The sequence below is a fragment of the Mustela putorius genome, unplaced genomic scaffold, assembly GCF_011764305.1.
Source record: "Mustela putorius furo isolate JIRA1106 unplaced genomic scaffold, ASM1176430v1.1 tig00001999_pilon_pilon_pilon, whole genome shotgun sequence".
NCBI classification, from domain to species: domain Eukaryota; kingdom Metazoa; phylum Chordata; class Mammalia; order Carnivora; family Mustelidae; genus Mustela; species Mustela putorius.
Window position 1 is genome coordinate 262,501 of NW_025421923.1, and position 15,892 is coordinate 278,392.

Below are 15,892 nucleotides of genomic sequence, written 5' to 3' on the forward strand. Positions count from 1 at the left end.
GTTGCAGACAGGCAGAGAGAAGGAATAGAAGAACCACACACTCTAGCTCCCAGCGGAAGCCTCTGATGACCACGCACGCGTGCCGGGCCGTTCACCTGGTGCCCTGAAAATGAAAGAATGAGAACTAAGGCAAGATGATTTCCTGGACTCCTACTTGGCAGCTTGTACTGAGCACCTGTCTCGTGCAGCGTCCCGGTGACGCCCCGAGGCAGGACCCATGTGCCCCATTTTCCAGGTACTCAGGAAGGAGGTGGCCGTGAGAAGAACCACCAAGACCCCAAGGATCAGGTGGGTTAAGGACCTGACAGCAGGAAACCGCTGACTGGAACCTCACTGGGACTCCAAGCTTCTGGGCAGTGAGGCTACATCTCACACCACTCCTGCCTGTCCTCGCCCCCAAAGATTATACCAGAACGCATCCCTCAACAAGATACCCTATGTGAACTCTGAGTTCCACAGTCTCCCCGAGGTAGACAGGGTGTCTTCCTTCTACAACCGTCGATACGCACTTGGATTCAGAATTCACAGGAGAAAACTCATCCCGTTCATCCATGTACAATACATTCCTGCTTACCTTTCTGTTGTGAGAACAAAACACCATCGCAGGGGACTGATTCCTGAGAGTGGTGCAGAGTTCCCCTTGCTACAGCATAAAAGCACACCATCCTATAACCTTGGCATCTTAGCCTAACTCTCAACTGACCGCGTGTGGTTTGAACAAACAGATGCTTTCCCAGTAGGAAAGAACACAATGCCCCCAGAGATGCTAAACCTGGGCCATGTTTACTTTTGATCATCTCCATTTATAGGGCTGTGTGATCTGCCCACTGGGCTCTATTTTCTACCTAAGGGATTGTTACCCTGAGTTGCTGGGGCTCTGAGTTCCTTATCCCCACACAGTGGTCTCAAGTCATAAATTTCAAGCAGCTATTAACTTGGCCAGACAGATTTTTAAGACTCCTATGGACAGCATACAATTAACCATCTCCTGTCAGCTGGAAAATCAGCTCAATGGCCATTCAAGTTCATGTCCAAACTCCTTTACATTAAGAAACGCTTAGAAAGGTTCCTTGAGTCTCAGAACTAGGATCTCTTTGAAACTAGAGAGACAGGAAGAAGTCCAAATGGGAAATAGAATTGGCCATGAGGAGGAAGCTCTACCCCAGTGTAATATAGGCACGTGAACTAGAATTTTTTAAAACTCCATTCTTTCAGAAGACTAAGAAAGAAGGAAAGCAATGCTCCAAAAGGGGTCAGTGTTCTCGCCTAGTTAGTTCCTATCCTTTTGTCTGGTTCATCCTGTCATGGCTGGGAAACTCTCTTAGCCCCTACGGGCTGCTGTAACCGAACAGCCCAATAACAGAAATTCATATCTCATACTTCTCAGGGCTGGGAATTTCAAGATCAAAGCTCCAGCGAATTCTGTGTCTGGTGAGAGTCCACTTTCTGGTTCATAGATCCTGTTTTCTTGCTGTGCCCCCATAGGGCAGAAGGGGGCTAGGGAGCTTCTGGGTCTCTTTTACAAGGGCACTAATTCTCTTCATGAGGACTTCACCCTCATGACCTAGTCACCTCCCAAAGTCCCCAGCTCCTAAAACCATCTCTTTCATATGTTCGGACTTCAATGTATGAATTGGGGAAGGGGGGGGGGGGGGTCGGGCCGTGGCAGCGGGGCGGGATGCGGGGAGGAACACAAGCATTCAGTCGGTAAAGAAGAAACACCAATACCCATGTAACCAGGACAGCAGCTCTAATGAGATGACTTCATTAGTGGACATCATTATTTTAACCATAGTCAAAAACTTCAGCGTGTCAAGAATTAAAAAGTAAAAGTATCCTAAAATAATACAATAAAACAAAGCATACTGGGATTTTCTCTGATTAAGGCGGCATTCTCAACCCTCTAAAAATCCAAAACCAACATGAGATTGCTGATTTCTCTCCTTCTGCCTGGAAATGACAACATTCACCATGAGACCTAAATTTAAAGATCTCCAAAGGGAAAATAAAAAATTGCTAAACCTTGAAATTCCAGGAGAACCCATTCTGGGTCTTGAACTTGGACCTTTTATGGGACATCTATTTAAATGCAGATTATAACTTTCTACCTGGGGTTCCTAATCTGTTTTGCCACCAAATCAGATAGGGACACCTTTCCCCAAAGTGGAGCCCAGGCTACGCTTGAGTTCGGTTCTCCCTTTCTGCCGCCTCCCTTCCTGGCTGGGTCTCTCTTCATGATGGCGGCTCCAGTGCGCCTACTTTCCTCCTGCCTGGAGCCCAGCTGTTCAGGAACAAGTGCCTGCCTGACAGGGGTGTGAGGAGACGATGAGCAGGGGCTGCGGGAAATGAAGAAGAGCAAAACACTTGTAAAGTCTGGAAGCAGTTAGACCAGAGTTGTCTTTCTGTCTGCAAATGGGAATCAAAGTTATTATTTATACTGTTGTTCAGCTACATTTCAACTGAAGCTGTATCAAAGCCTAGTTAATTTATAGCAGAGCCACTAAGTGAAAAGATATATTCCAAATTCCAAACAAAGTTACAAATGTAGGCTTGGGAAATAGTCTGTTCTTGAGTTGGAAATTACACGTCTTTACGAAGAGACCATGAAGACTGGATCCAATGATTTAACTCCTTTCTCAAGACTTTTGGTTCTTACTGATCGAGCTTGCCTTTAAACCCAAATAGCTCATTTTCGTCCCATAAAAACCATTACCAATTGGATTTTGAAATTAAAATCTTCAGGAATTTCCTGTTGACCCTGTCGAATTTCATTTGGTTTATCTAGATCGATTACCAACTCTCACATCATTCTGAATTTTTATTGGTGAAGCTCTATACATGAGTTATCCCTTCCAATTATTGATCAACACATTTAATAAGCATTTCATCGATTTGTTATTGATGAAAATGTCGAGTGGGACAGTGGCAAAGTAGAATCCAAATGATTTTCCTCTGGACATTTTCCGTCATCTTAACTCCGACTTGGTAGGGAACTGTTGAAACATGCTTATAGGAGATGGCCAGCTTGGGCACAAGGACAAGTCAGCCGCCTATCTGTCTCAAGTCCCTCCGGTTTTTGATGCCATCCTGCCGTGAGTACCACCCAGTTTCGGTGTTAGAGCTTCGTGAGCTGAGACCCGACAGCTGGTTTTTTTCTTCCATCACACCTTCTAATAAAGGACTCACAAAAAGGGTATTTAAATTAGCACCTACCGGATCTGCATTTAGTGAAAATACCTTTTGAAATACTAGATGACGATATAGGACTTCGAATAATTCTATTTCTCAAAACCAAACATGAGCTTTACAAAAACACGTATGAATTGCTGCTGAAACCCCTAGTCTCATTCTCCAAGCCAGCTGGGTGGGGGGGGGGGGCACAAGATGCCCTTCGTTCTCCTCCTCAGGGACACTGTGGGGCAAAGCTAAGAAACTCAAAGTTACTTTTAAGTGTAGTAATTTCAACTCTGGCAATCAAATCTTGTTCTGGGGAGGAGAGAACGCCTCATACCAGGAGATGCGTTGTAGATAAGCCTTCTAGAACTGGCAGCACCCACAGTAAAAATGGTTGGGCTTCTTAACAGACCTGTTACATTCAATGTGACAAAACAGGGCACTATCAGACCACGAGCTGATAGTCCCAGCAAGCCCGCCACCCCCATGGTGGCAATGGCGGGGCCACAACCGTGGTGGGGTGGGGGACGGATCTGTCAATGCAATCAGTCGTCTAACAGTCGCGGAGGCCACCTGTTCCTCGTGAAGGGACACAAAGACAATGGAAACCACTGAATGGAAGAATAAACAAGAGAAGGAAGGAAGGATGGTGACCTCTAGCGCATATCCCACCTGGCTTACCGTGTGCCAGGTATATTCTGAGTACTTTGTGCCATGGGAAAAAGCACTACGGTCTCCATTTTACTTGTGAGGACACTGGGGCAGCAAAGAGTTAAGTCACACGGCCAAAGTCAGGTGGCTGGTAAATATCAGAGATGGGATTTGTACCCAGAAGATCTGGTTCCAAACCCTCCCTTTGAGTTCTACAGCCTCTGGAGCCGAGGGAGGAAAGCAGGATGGAACAGAGCTGCTACATCACTCCAAGTTCAAGTCCTTCAAGGGAGGGCTGATGGGAACACTCGGAGAGAACGGCTTGCTTCGGTCCCAGCTAGATTTCAAGGTCCTTGAATAGTCCATGCCACTTGTGTCTCTCTCCTTTGCCCTGTATCCCACTCCCACACTTGACCTTGCTATCTTCTGCCCCACCTACTCCCACGGCAGCTTCTCCGCCCCCCCCCCCATATCACCAATTACAAGGAGGCTGGCAGCATTGACAAGCCATCTGTTTTTAATTAAACTACACACACTCACACCTCTTTCTTGGTCATTTCCTAAGAGGTGGGAGGGAGAGATGGGGGTCTGGGGAGGTTTTGAAAAGCATTCTTTCCACCTCATAGCGCCCTTTCCTCCCCTCTAAGAGCCCCCGCCCCAGGGGATGTTCCACTGGGTGAGGGGCTAGGGCTTTCCACAGTGACTAGGCAGAGGGACCGGAGAGAAAGAGGGAGGGAAAGGGGGGAGGAGGGGCAGGAGGGAGGGCGGGCACTGGAGGGGGAGGGAGGGGAGGAAAGAAGGGGGGGAGGGGAGGGGAAGGTGGAGGAAGGGGAGGAGAAAGGGGGGGAGGGGGAGAAGAGGGAGGAGGAAGAGGTTTGCCTCTCAAAGATGCTTTTCCCATGGAAATGCGCTGTGGCTGGTGCCCATTAGCATCCCTAATGCATAATAAGGATTCAGCCTATTGTCATGCAAATTAATTCAGATGACAACACTCTCTCCTCGACAACATGCCCGGGCACGGGGAAGTTTCTCACACTGCCTCAGCCAATGCTAACTGGTGGTCTCCACCCTCTTCATTAATTATTTTACCCCCTTCGCTCCTGCAAGGTTTGTTTTTGGCTATGACCCCCTCCCTTCCCTCCCCAGCTGCTGCTGGCTACTTTTCATTCTAGAGCGCTTGAGAACACCCCATAAGCAAAATACAACAAAAGGAAAGTAAATAACAACTAGAGGACAATCCGCATTTCAGAGTCCTGAAAAGGAAGGGTCTGCTTGAAGAGGGAGGTGGGGTTATTTCCAGGCATCCAATGAGCAAAGGCCCCTTTATTCCCTTGTCCCTTTTGGGGAAGACTACCTAAGCAGTATCTCTTTGTCCTGCTGGTCATTTGGGGCCTGATAAGATGGATTCCTTCTGAGCGTGACGACAAAGGGGCTGAGTCATTCTTGCCCTTGTCTTCCTGCCAACCTCTTACTCCAGGCCACGGACCCAGTGCTTCCCACTTGTCCACATCTGCAGGCTTCTGGCTAGCGCTGCACCAGGCTGAGACCAGGTCTTGCTCGGGAGGGAATTCTCTGTCAAAAGAAAGAGTAAACATGGGATGGCTTGGACCAAGCCAGGGAGCGAGAGCAGTTGCAGCCCCTTTGCGCTGCCGGGGTGGGCTCAGCAAACCCCCTTCCATCTCCTGCCCCGCTTGAACGTCCAGGCAGGCATGTCATACCCTGACCCCTCTCCTGGCCTGATGATTTCTCCCTAAAGTGAAGAGCTGGCCTCACCCTTACTTCCAGAACTATCCCTTCTTGTTCTACACACAGCAGAGCAGACCAGCTGTACCCCCGTTAGGGAATCTGAGGACCAAGCCAAGTTCGGATGGTCTCCCTTTGCTGCATGCTCTCAGGCAGAAGATCATACCCTTTGTGGGTCTCCGCTGACTCCTCTCTAAAATGGGAGTAACAAAAGTACTTGCCTAGTAGGGCTGTTATGAGGATAAACTCACAATACAAGCAAAGCACTGGAAACAATGCCTGGGACACTGTGAGCCTTCCTCATTAAGAGTTACTTAGCATCGGGGCGCCTGGGTGGCTCAGTGGGTTAAGACTCTGCCTTTGGCTCAGGTCCTGGTCTCAAGGTCCTGGGATTGAACCCCGTGTTGGGCCCTCTGCTCAGCAGGGAGCCTGCTTTCCCCCATCACCTGCCCCCCAGCCTGCCTCTCTGCCTACTCTGTGTCAAATAAATAAAATCTTTAAAAATTGTAGTTAGCACCAGTAATTTTCCCAGACTTTTTCCTTCTTTTGGTTTATCTAGCTAACTCTCCTCTTTCCAACTCAGCCGAGTTCACTCCCCTACCTCTTGCTTCTAACCCTCTGAGCAGCCCTGTTCCAGTTTTTGTTGCTGTCTAAGACATTTTATGACAATAATACTCCTAATTAGGCAAAGCGTTGCCGACAAAGAGAGCATGTGACTCAGGGACTACCTTTGTCCCCTGAAAATCCTGACATTTCTACCATGCATCTGAGTAAATGGGGTAAGGAAAGATGGGGAGAGAAAGATATTCTAGAAATTAACTTTAGCTTAAACATTATCTGAACAACAGACAGGCTTTGTAGCCGGACACAAATTATATGCAAATCACATGCAAATCTGAATGTAAATACTTTGGGCCCAGGGAGAAAATCCTTGAGGAGACATTCCCATTCCCTTGTCCCCTGCTTCTCAAGCTGCACTTTGTGTTCTGATTGGTTAGTTTGGAATTCATCATAAAGATTCAAAGGTGCATATAATTTTCCAAATGGGTTCAATTCACCTGTTTGGCAAGGGTCAGAGGCTAAAGAGACCTTGAGAAGCAGACATTCTTGCATGAACTTCTTCCGTGGAAGGGAGTGTTCTGTCCACCCACCCCTACCCTCGCTCCCAACTCCTCCGTCCCCCCACAGGCCCAGCCAAGAAAAAGTATAAACCTCAAGGACAAGGTCAAGAGCCAGCACAACTACAACCCTTTTGAGGGCTCTTGGTTGGGCGGGGAAGGGCCCCTGAGGGTTTTGGACCCTCAAAATAGCCAGAAATCATGTGTGTTTCCTGAGTGAGCTCATGTTCCCATTCCAGGGAACGGCTGTGTCATGGTTCTGCTTTCCTCCATCCTCCTCCTACTTCCTGCTTCCTCACTCCAGGGTGATGATCATGCCTCGTACAGAGAGAGAAAGAACAGAAGCCGTCCCACTGAAGGCACAGACTCACCAGCACCTTACCTGTCCTTTCCTCCCCTAGTGCTCCGAGGATACGTTGCTCCTTCTCCTACAAACCAATTGCTCTGAGTCCTCCTGGGGACCTGGAGTCCTCGTTAGACTCCTCTCTGAGACCCTCTCAAATTCCCCTTTCCTTCTGTGCTTGTTCTCCAGCATTCAAACATCAAACTGATAAAGACATTCAATGGATGGCCTCTGTCACACACTCAGAATCTTGCCTCTTATGTAACGAGTGTGCCTAAGAGTTTGCTATAGATGTTCAGTGAAAATCTGGTCCAGCTCATTAGTGTCAGGGACATGGATCCCAAAACAATGAGATTCATTTCTTTGTCCCAAAGCAGCACTGTCTAGTAGAGCGTTCGGGGGTGATGGAAATGCTCTGTAGCTGTGCTGTACGACATGGTAGCCACCAGGCCCACGTGGGGCTGTTGAGCTCTAGAAATGGGGCTGGTGCAGCCAAGGAGCTGAATTTTAAAATTTTATTTTGATGAAATTCACACAGACACACCAGGTCAGCAGCTACTGTTTTAGATAACGTAGCTCTACACATGAGGCCAAAATTTAAAGGATTGATAGCATCCAGTGTGGCCGAGAGTGCGGGAAGACAGGGGCCCCCATACACGGTGAGTGTATCAGCAACTGTGGCCTTTTGTAGGACTGCGTGGCCCTACCTGTCTGCTCAAGTGCGCGCTTCTCAAGGTTGCAGAATCCAGGCTAACAAGAACTCACGTAAGGGCACAGAGAGCTAAGAATAAGGAATGTGTAATTTGCAAGTGTATGTGCTTGTTTCCAATTTTTCACTCTTGCACAGTACGACATAATAAACATCCTGGCTTGTCTGTAAACAGACGATAATCACCGTACAGAGAGTTATTGAGAGAATAGGAGCTACTTTATCTTAAGAGCCTAACATGGGTTCCAAAGCAGATGCTTAATAAATGGTTAGTTTTATTAATTAGTCATCATCATCACAGGAGTAACATTGGTAGGGTCAGAATTGGACTCAAAGCCTTGCAAGTGGGTTCCTAAAGCTTCCTGGGTTTCTGGGTAAGCAAAACTCAAGGGGTGGAGGCTGGCTGAGTGGAAGAAGTTGCCAAAGGAAAAATATGTGAGAGAGAGAGAGGCATCAGTCCAAGAGGGGCATACCCAGATTCAGAGCCCATCCCTCACACCCCTCCACGATGAACTACTCTTTCTCTGCGTGATGGAAACTGAGCCGACACCAGAGTCCCAATGACCTGTGTTGAAATTCCAGCTTTTCCCTTTAAAAGCTCTGTGTCCCTGGGCAAGTTAGCAAACTCCTCTGAACCTTGGTTTACTTACCTGTGGTTTACTTACCTGTCAGCCAGCTGTCAGATCCCTACTGAACTGTGAATAGCCCAGAAAGAACTCCTGTGTTATAGGATGGATTGTGTCCTCCTCAAAATCCACGAGTTCAAGTCTTAAGCCCCCATACCTCATTTGGAGACAGGTCTTCAGAGACATAATTAAGTTAAAATGAGGTACGTGGCTAGGGTCCTTATAAGAAAAAGAGATTAGAACACAGACACTTACAAAGGAAAGGCCATGTGAAGACACATGGAGATGATTATTTACAAGCCAAGGGGAGAGGTCTTCAAAGAAATCACCCTGCCGACACCTTGATCTTGGACTTCTAGCTTCTGTTGGGTAAGCCCTCCCACCTGTGCTGTTGGGGCAGCCCGAGAAAATGAATAATGAATGAATGGATCCTCCCAGAGTATTTTATTTTACTCTATTTTATTTTCAGAGATCATGTTTGATTTGAGTTTTATTTTCTTTGTTCCAAGTTTTTATTTGAATTCTGATGAGTTAACATATAGGGTAGTACTGGTCTCAGGGGTAGGATTTAATGACTCACCACTCGCAGACAATTACACACACTTACTCTTACCTCCAGTGCTCAACACAAGGGTTCTCCTTCATACTCATCTCCCCTTTCACCCCCTCCCCTGCCCACCGCCCTCCATCAACTTAGTTAAGAGTCTCCTACAGCTTGCTTCCCTCTCCTTTCCCCCACCCCTCCCGCTATGTTCATCTGTTTTATTTCTTAAATTCCACATACGAGTGAAATCATATGGTATTCTTCTTTCTCTGACTGACTTATTTCGCTTAGTATGATACAATCTAGCTCCATCCACCTTGTTGCAAAAGGCAAGGTTTCATTCTTTTTGGTGGTTGGGCAATATTCCTTATACATATAGGCCACATCTTCTTTGTCCTTTCATTAGTTGATGGACATCTGGGCTCTCTCTGTAATGCGGCCATAGTTGATAATGCTGCTGCCAACATCAGGGTGCATGTGCCCCTTCAAATCAGTACTTTTGTGTCTTTGGGGTAAATATCTAATAGAACAATTGCTGGTTTGTAGGGTCGCTCTATTTTTAACTCTTTGCGGAACCCCCATGTTGTTTTCCAGAATGGCTGCCCCAGTTTGCATTCCCACCAACAGTGTAAGAGGGTTCCCCTTTCTCTACATCCTCCCCAATACCTGTTGTTTCTTGTGTTGTTAATTTTAGCCATTTTGACAGGTGTGAGGTGGTACCTCACCATGGGTTTGCTCCCAGAGTATTTTAAAGTCTCTCAGTAACTTCTAGAACACCTTTGAGGTCGACAGGAGTCAGTCTCTAAGGGGAAAACTCTTGCCACACTACAAGCAGTAGAAGAAACATACTTGGCCTGTTCCTGTCATGTACAAAGTGCCTCCATTCCGGCACTATTTCCCTCTACTGCTTCTTGTGCTCTGAGCACAGTGTGTGGAGTCTGAGAACTTCTCCTGGGAATGTTCCGTCAGATGTGAAGGCGGTAGGAAAGATAAGGGGAGATATCTGAGCCACAGTGTGTATGCCCTTGAAATTCCTCTTGCCCAAGACCTTATTTGGTTCAGTGCCTCAGCATTGCTTCCACCAGTCCAAAACAGGACTCAGTAGGTCAGGGAGCCCAGTGCGACAGGATCAACACAATCATTAGGTCTCTTCGACAACATCCTCTAACAGTGTGTGTCACCCTTTCTCTCTCTGGGCCCCCTTCTTCCTCACTCTCTGTCCCACACACTCCCTCTCTATCCTTCCCCATCCCTATCCACATCTCTCATTTTGTCCCCATGTTGTCTTTTTTCTACCACCGTCATTCCCCCGTCCCTCTGTCCCTTTTAGAATCTTTGGTGGAAATAGGTTGGAATTATGGAAGACGACCAAGACTTGGTCTAGAGGTTTGCTTCCCTTGGTGGGGATAAACAGTCCTGATCTCTCTTTGTAGGGGTCCCTAAGCTTAGAGACATCCCACGGCTTCCCTGGATCCCATAATGGACTTCATTCAACTGGGTTGTCTTCCCCACCCCTTTCCAGGAATGCAATAACCAGGGAAAGAAATCTTGATCCTGAATTCATTTCCACAAGCCCTTCTATGACCAGAATGTGCTTTTCCCCAGGCCAGTCTCCTGTGGGGTCCCTCTTTTTGCTACTTCCCCTGCACGTTCTACCACCATTTTGCGGGTAGAGAAGTGCAAACAAGCGCACCCATCTCATGCCTGCCCTTAGCTCCAGGAGAACGTAGAGTCCTGTGAAGACCTAACAAACACAGAGGGAAAGCAAGGAACCATGGAACCAAGCTCATTTCTTCCCACTTGTTGCCTGGATCTCGTTTAGACCAGAATGAGTTTCCCGTGGTCACATGCCTACTTTCCCGGACGACTTGAGCCCCTTGAACTCTGTTCTTTTCACTGGGGCTCCCTCATGCCTTGGGCCATCAAAAGAGACACATGGTTGGCTCCTCTGGCCATCTTCCATATGACTTCATTTGCAAAGTCCAGGGAAAAGGACAAGCCCAGGCACAGCATTCGGTTCCCTTATCAATGTGGGGGATGGTAGGGGGAGGCTGACGGGGCAGAACAAGGCAAGACAACCCCAAAGGCAGTCCTTCCATCAGAGGACTCTTGCTTTTGATTTTGCAGCTTGCACAAAAGATCTCACCACGCCTGCCAATCGCCCCAGCAAGGGGGTGGGGGTGGGGGTGGGGGGGTGACTGGTGCTGGGGGGTGCAGGGCGGGGAGGAGAGGAAAGCCAAGGCATCATTCAAGCTGCCTGTCTTGGCCCGTCATTCCCAGTCTGTGCGTGGACTGTGCTTCTCTGTTCTCATAACTCACTTCCCCCGAGGTGTCACGGTGTGAAGGGACAAGGCAAGTTTCCTCATGGTTTCTCTAATCCTCCCGTGTCAAGTAACATATGCATCGCTCCCCTACCCTCAACACGGTCTTGGCAGGTCCTCCACCAACATCTGTTGCCTGAGGTCTGCCCCATACAAGCTTCCCCTTCATCAGTTGACAGGGCCAGTAGGTAAAGCCCTGGTCTTCCTTCCCCTTCTGCCAGCTCGCAGCTTGGGGTCCCTGGGCCCAGCCCTGGAACCATCAAACAAGGCCAGGAGGCGGAGGCCGTCCCAGGGGTGCCTCCCCAGAGCCATCTCCCGCCCCAGCCCCCACCCGAACGCCGCCCGGGTGACCTCCTCGACAATACCAGTAATTTGTCTTGGAGACCCGCCATACCTACAGCAAACACAGGAAGGATTAGAACACAACATATGCCGCACAGCAACAGAAACATGTGAAGGTCCTTCCTGGGCCTGGAGGATTACTGAGGGGGAGGAGAGGCAGAGACAGAAAGCAAGACCGATGAATGTCCAATCAGAGAAACGCCGCGTGTTCCTCCAGAATGGAAAGGAAATGGATGCCTCAGAACTGGGTGTGTTGAGGTCAAATCTGATAGGGGCTTTGAGCTGCAGCCGCTTTAAAGCTCATTGGTGACAGATGTGGACTTTCGCCAAGTCAACCACAAAATAGGATCAAAGGAAGTTGAAAAACAACAACTGGAGTTTCCTCGCTGAAGCCACTGCTGCCCTCGGAATGCTCGCCCGGAGGACCGACCAGGAAGTGCAGGAGAGACCAGCGCAACATCAAAATGAAATGCGGGTGGAGGGGACACAAAAAAACACCAAAGATCCAGAAACCGGTGTGATCCCTCCAGAGTGGGAGGTATTCTCTAGTGCAGGGAACAATCAGGAAACACGCACCAGGCTGCCCTCGAGGGACACCTAGAACCAGTGCTGTTACTGTTGAGAGCAGATCTCTTCACCTGCATTCAAGGAAAGAGTGGCTGAGTAATAATTACTGCATTTTAGAAGTGAAAGGGACAGGGAAGTGAAGTGGGTTTCAGATGACTGTCTTTGAGGTCAGAGTAATTAAGTTCTAATCTGGGTGTTGCCGCATCATGGCTGTGTGACCCTGAGAAAGTCACTTAACCTCTCTGGGTTTCGTTCTCTCATCCGTAAACAGGGTGGATAACACTATTTATCTTAAAGGGCTGTAAGGATTCAAGATGCGTACTGCTGGAAACAGTGCGTGGCAAGTGTAAAAACTCGACAGACGTGAACGACTATTCTGACATACATTTGGAAGAATAAATTTACATTCTCTAGAATGTCCACCTGAGGGAAGACAGGATCAAAAGCACTGTGTGTGTGTGTGTGTGTGTGTGTTTTCACAGTTACGAATTCCAAGAGTCCTTATCACGTGACAGTAATTTGCACATGAAAATTGTGTTGTACAAACACATGTAAATTTCAAATTCCTTGTTCCTCACCTTTAAAGCCGGGCTCCGCAACCCCACCAGTGAAGGTCAAAGACAACTAAAATAACAAAAATAATTGCCTTGAGAAGAGAAGCATGCTTCGAAACACATGAGCTAGCACTTTCTAGTTGTGGTCGTGTTCTAACCTGTTCTTTAGCCGGTGAGGATAGTTAGAAACATTAACCCCTACTTAGTTACCTAGCTGCCTTGCCACCAAGGGAGTACCACCCCGTCTGTCCCTCCCAAGCCTTCCGAATCAGCTTCTCGCCTGTGTTCTCACACAGTCCGAAGACCTGGAGCTCTCCGGTCCCTGCAGCCCAGCTCCACGCGGATCAGCTGCCCAGGGGTCAGGCTTCCTAATGCTGCAGCCCTGTGGGAAAGGGGATACGCAAGCATCACTAATTCTGGGGCAAAGCCTCTTTACACATCCACCTACAAATGTGCCCAGCTGTGGCAGGGGAGCTGGGGGTCCTTTCGTGCCACCCCTCACCCCTTAACCATTCCTCTCCGAGGAGCTTCCTGCAGTGAAGCAGCTGATACCTCCTCCAGGGGCCCATCTCCAAGGCCGGCTGCGTGCAGCCCGCGTAATAATCGCAGAGTCTGGGGCGCACCCCACACTCCAGGTCTTAATGATGGGGGGACGTGGACAGAATATCCCGACAAAGGAAATTTCTCAGCAAACAGTGGAACAGAATTTCACTGAATGAATGAGATAGCGTTCCGGTTTTTAGATCTACCCAAAGACAGCTATGCAAGACGTCCCCAACGGACAGGCGTTGCAAATAGGTTTCATCCTATCTCGGCAACCGACCCCGACTGCTGGGGGCTGGATTCCTGAACCATGCTGCACTGGGCGATTGTGAAACCATAAACAGACCCTAAGTTCGCTGTGATTGGTCAGCAGTGTGCACCGCGTGCGCGGGAGGAGCTTAACAGTGATTGGTCAGCAATGTCCGCAGCCCATGTTGGCCCTGGGTAGGGTTCCTTGGATGCTGTAAAACTCCTCGTGTTTTCATGTGGCTGTTCCAAGGAGTCCTTGAATCGTTTCTTAAAATTCCTAGGCCTTCATTTCCATTTTCTTAGGACATAGAAGGGAGAGGGGAAGGAAGAGTTAATTTTTTTTTTTTTTAATGTTTGAATGAACTGGTATTTATATATGTGAAAGCAGGCATGGAAATCCCCCTCTCAAATACCAGATCTAATCCTAGAGGGTTCAGTAAAAGTTGATTTCTGCAACTGGAGCGGACTTCATTTTCTGCCGCCCTGAAATAAATATATCAGTAAGCTTGACTCTCCAGCCACCTACCTACCCACCGGCATTGTGGTATCACCACGTGACTCTGACACCTGGAGCTTGAAAGAGGTGCAGGAGCTCACAGGGCAAGCAGGGAAATTCACTGCAGACAATGTGAAAGGTAAGGCAAGGGTAGGGTAGGTGACATATGAACTTATAGGGACGGAAATCGGTCAAAACCCATCTCTGGATAATGCCTTTTCTCTCTTCCTCTCTCTTTCTCTCTCTCCCTCTCTCCTACTTTGGAGGTCTCCTTGTCCATCTTTAAGAGACCCACCAGAAGAAATAGGAGCACATAACCCTGTAATATAGTCCAGGGTCCCTTCTGCAAGGAAGCAAGGAAGAAGGGAGAGATTCTAAAACCATGAATGAACCCAGATGTTGGAAGTGAAGTCAGATAGCATTGACTTTACTTGAAAATAACTGTTTGTTCCTCCTGATCTGAATTTTAAGATTAGCTTTTGCTGTCCTAATAAAAAGGACAGAGGTAACGAGCACTATTAATTTCTTCTTCTTCTTCTTCTTCTTCTTCTTTTTTTTTTTTTTTTTTTTGCCTTGATTACAAATATGATGCCTGGAGCTGCAGGAGCTCTTTTGTGACCATGAGGCAACATCCATGAGGGCAAAAGGCCAAGGGGTGGAGCTAAGGAAGCTGTAGAAAGGCAGATGGAAACAAAAAGAAGCATGAAGTTGAGGTTATCTGCCAACCAACTCTGCACTACCATCCCTTAGGTTTCCTTGTGAGGCAATTAAATGATTTTTCTCTTTAAACTACTGTTATTAAAGTTTTTATTATTCACAATTCAATGTATTTCCATCCAACTACTGACCTTACTGCTACACATTGGTACTTTACAGGCATTGGACCCATACTGATTTCCAGAACTGCCTTACACTGGGACCTTAAAAAAAAATAGAATAAAATAAAATAAAAAATAAAGTGTCAGGTGGTCACAAAGAGAAAGAAAGTGAGTCCTGGCAGCCAGGATCAATGGGGGTTGGGGATGCCAGGAAGAGGTCTGTAAGGAGAGGAAGGCCAGAATTTCCATCGGATTGACTTTTCTCACACATTCTGGAGGATGAGAAAATAGGTTAGGCCATCAGCCAGCCCTTTCTAAATACGGCATTTCCCAAAGCTGTGCCCTAGGTTTCGACACCTTTTGAGGCTTGAGTCAGGGCGAGCACCCATCTGTACACACACTCGCCTTCCACCTGCAGCTTAGCCAGTAAGCAGAGTGGGGCTGAGTCAGCTCCCCACACCTGCGCTAGTAATTTCGGGGGCTTCCAGCCTGCCTTTTTGCTGTGTACGACTCACAAGAACAACACAGAAAACTGCTACTGCTGTAGATTTCAGTGCCCTGGTACTCAAAGGCAGTATCATTGTGCACCATTATTTTTTCCAACAAAGCCCAGAAACAGTCACCAAAGCAATTAGGAAGGGCTCCACCTGGGCTAAGAAAACCTCTTCTTTCCAAACAGCTAGATATTACTCATTTGCCTTGAGAAGACCAGCAAAGAATGTAAATGGCATCTCCTCACATCCTGATTTATCGGATGAAAACCATATGTAGACCATCCTGCCTGCCTCCTCTTCTCCTATGTGTTACAAGAAACAACTCAGAGGGAGGCGGGGTAGGATGGCAAAGAGAGGGGGCACCTCTGTAGCCTCTGCTCTGTGTCTGACCCTGGGCTGGTAGATACCTTCCAATGTTTTATCTTATTTAATCCTCCTAAGAATTTCAGAAGCTAGGGGATTTTGTCCCCTTTTCATGGATAAGCAGGGAAGGCTTGGAGAGAACAGGTGATTTTTTTCCGGAGACGCACAGCTAAGTATGTGTGGCAGAGAGCCTCCGTGTTCATCCATATTTCTGTGGCTCTCTCCATTTCCCAAGCT

General features: G+C 47.8%; 1 long non-coding RNA gene across 1 annotated transcript; it reads right to left on the minus strand.

The window, feature by feature from the left end:
• Positions 1-2,814: 2,814 nt before the first annotated feature.
• LOC101691749 lies at positions 2,815-13,550 on the minus strand. The gene is made up of 6 exons (XR_001178872.2): positions 13,442-13,550; positions 12,985-13,074; positions 12,717-12,762; positions 8,404-8,583; positions 5,180-5,397; positions 2,815-3,170 (listed from the first exon to the last, which is right to left on the minus strand). It is a non-coding gene; the product is annotated as an uncharacterized LOC101691749 (long non-coding RNA).
• Between the last annotated feature and the right edge of the window lie 2,342 nt (positions 13,551-15,892).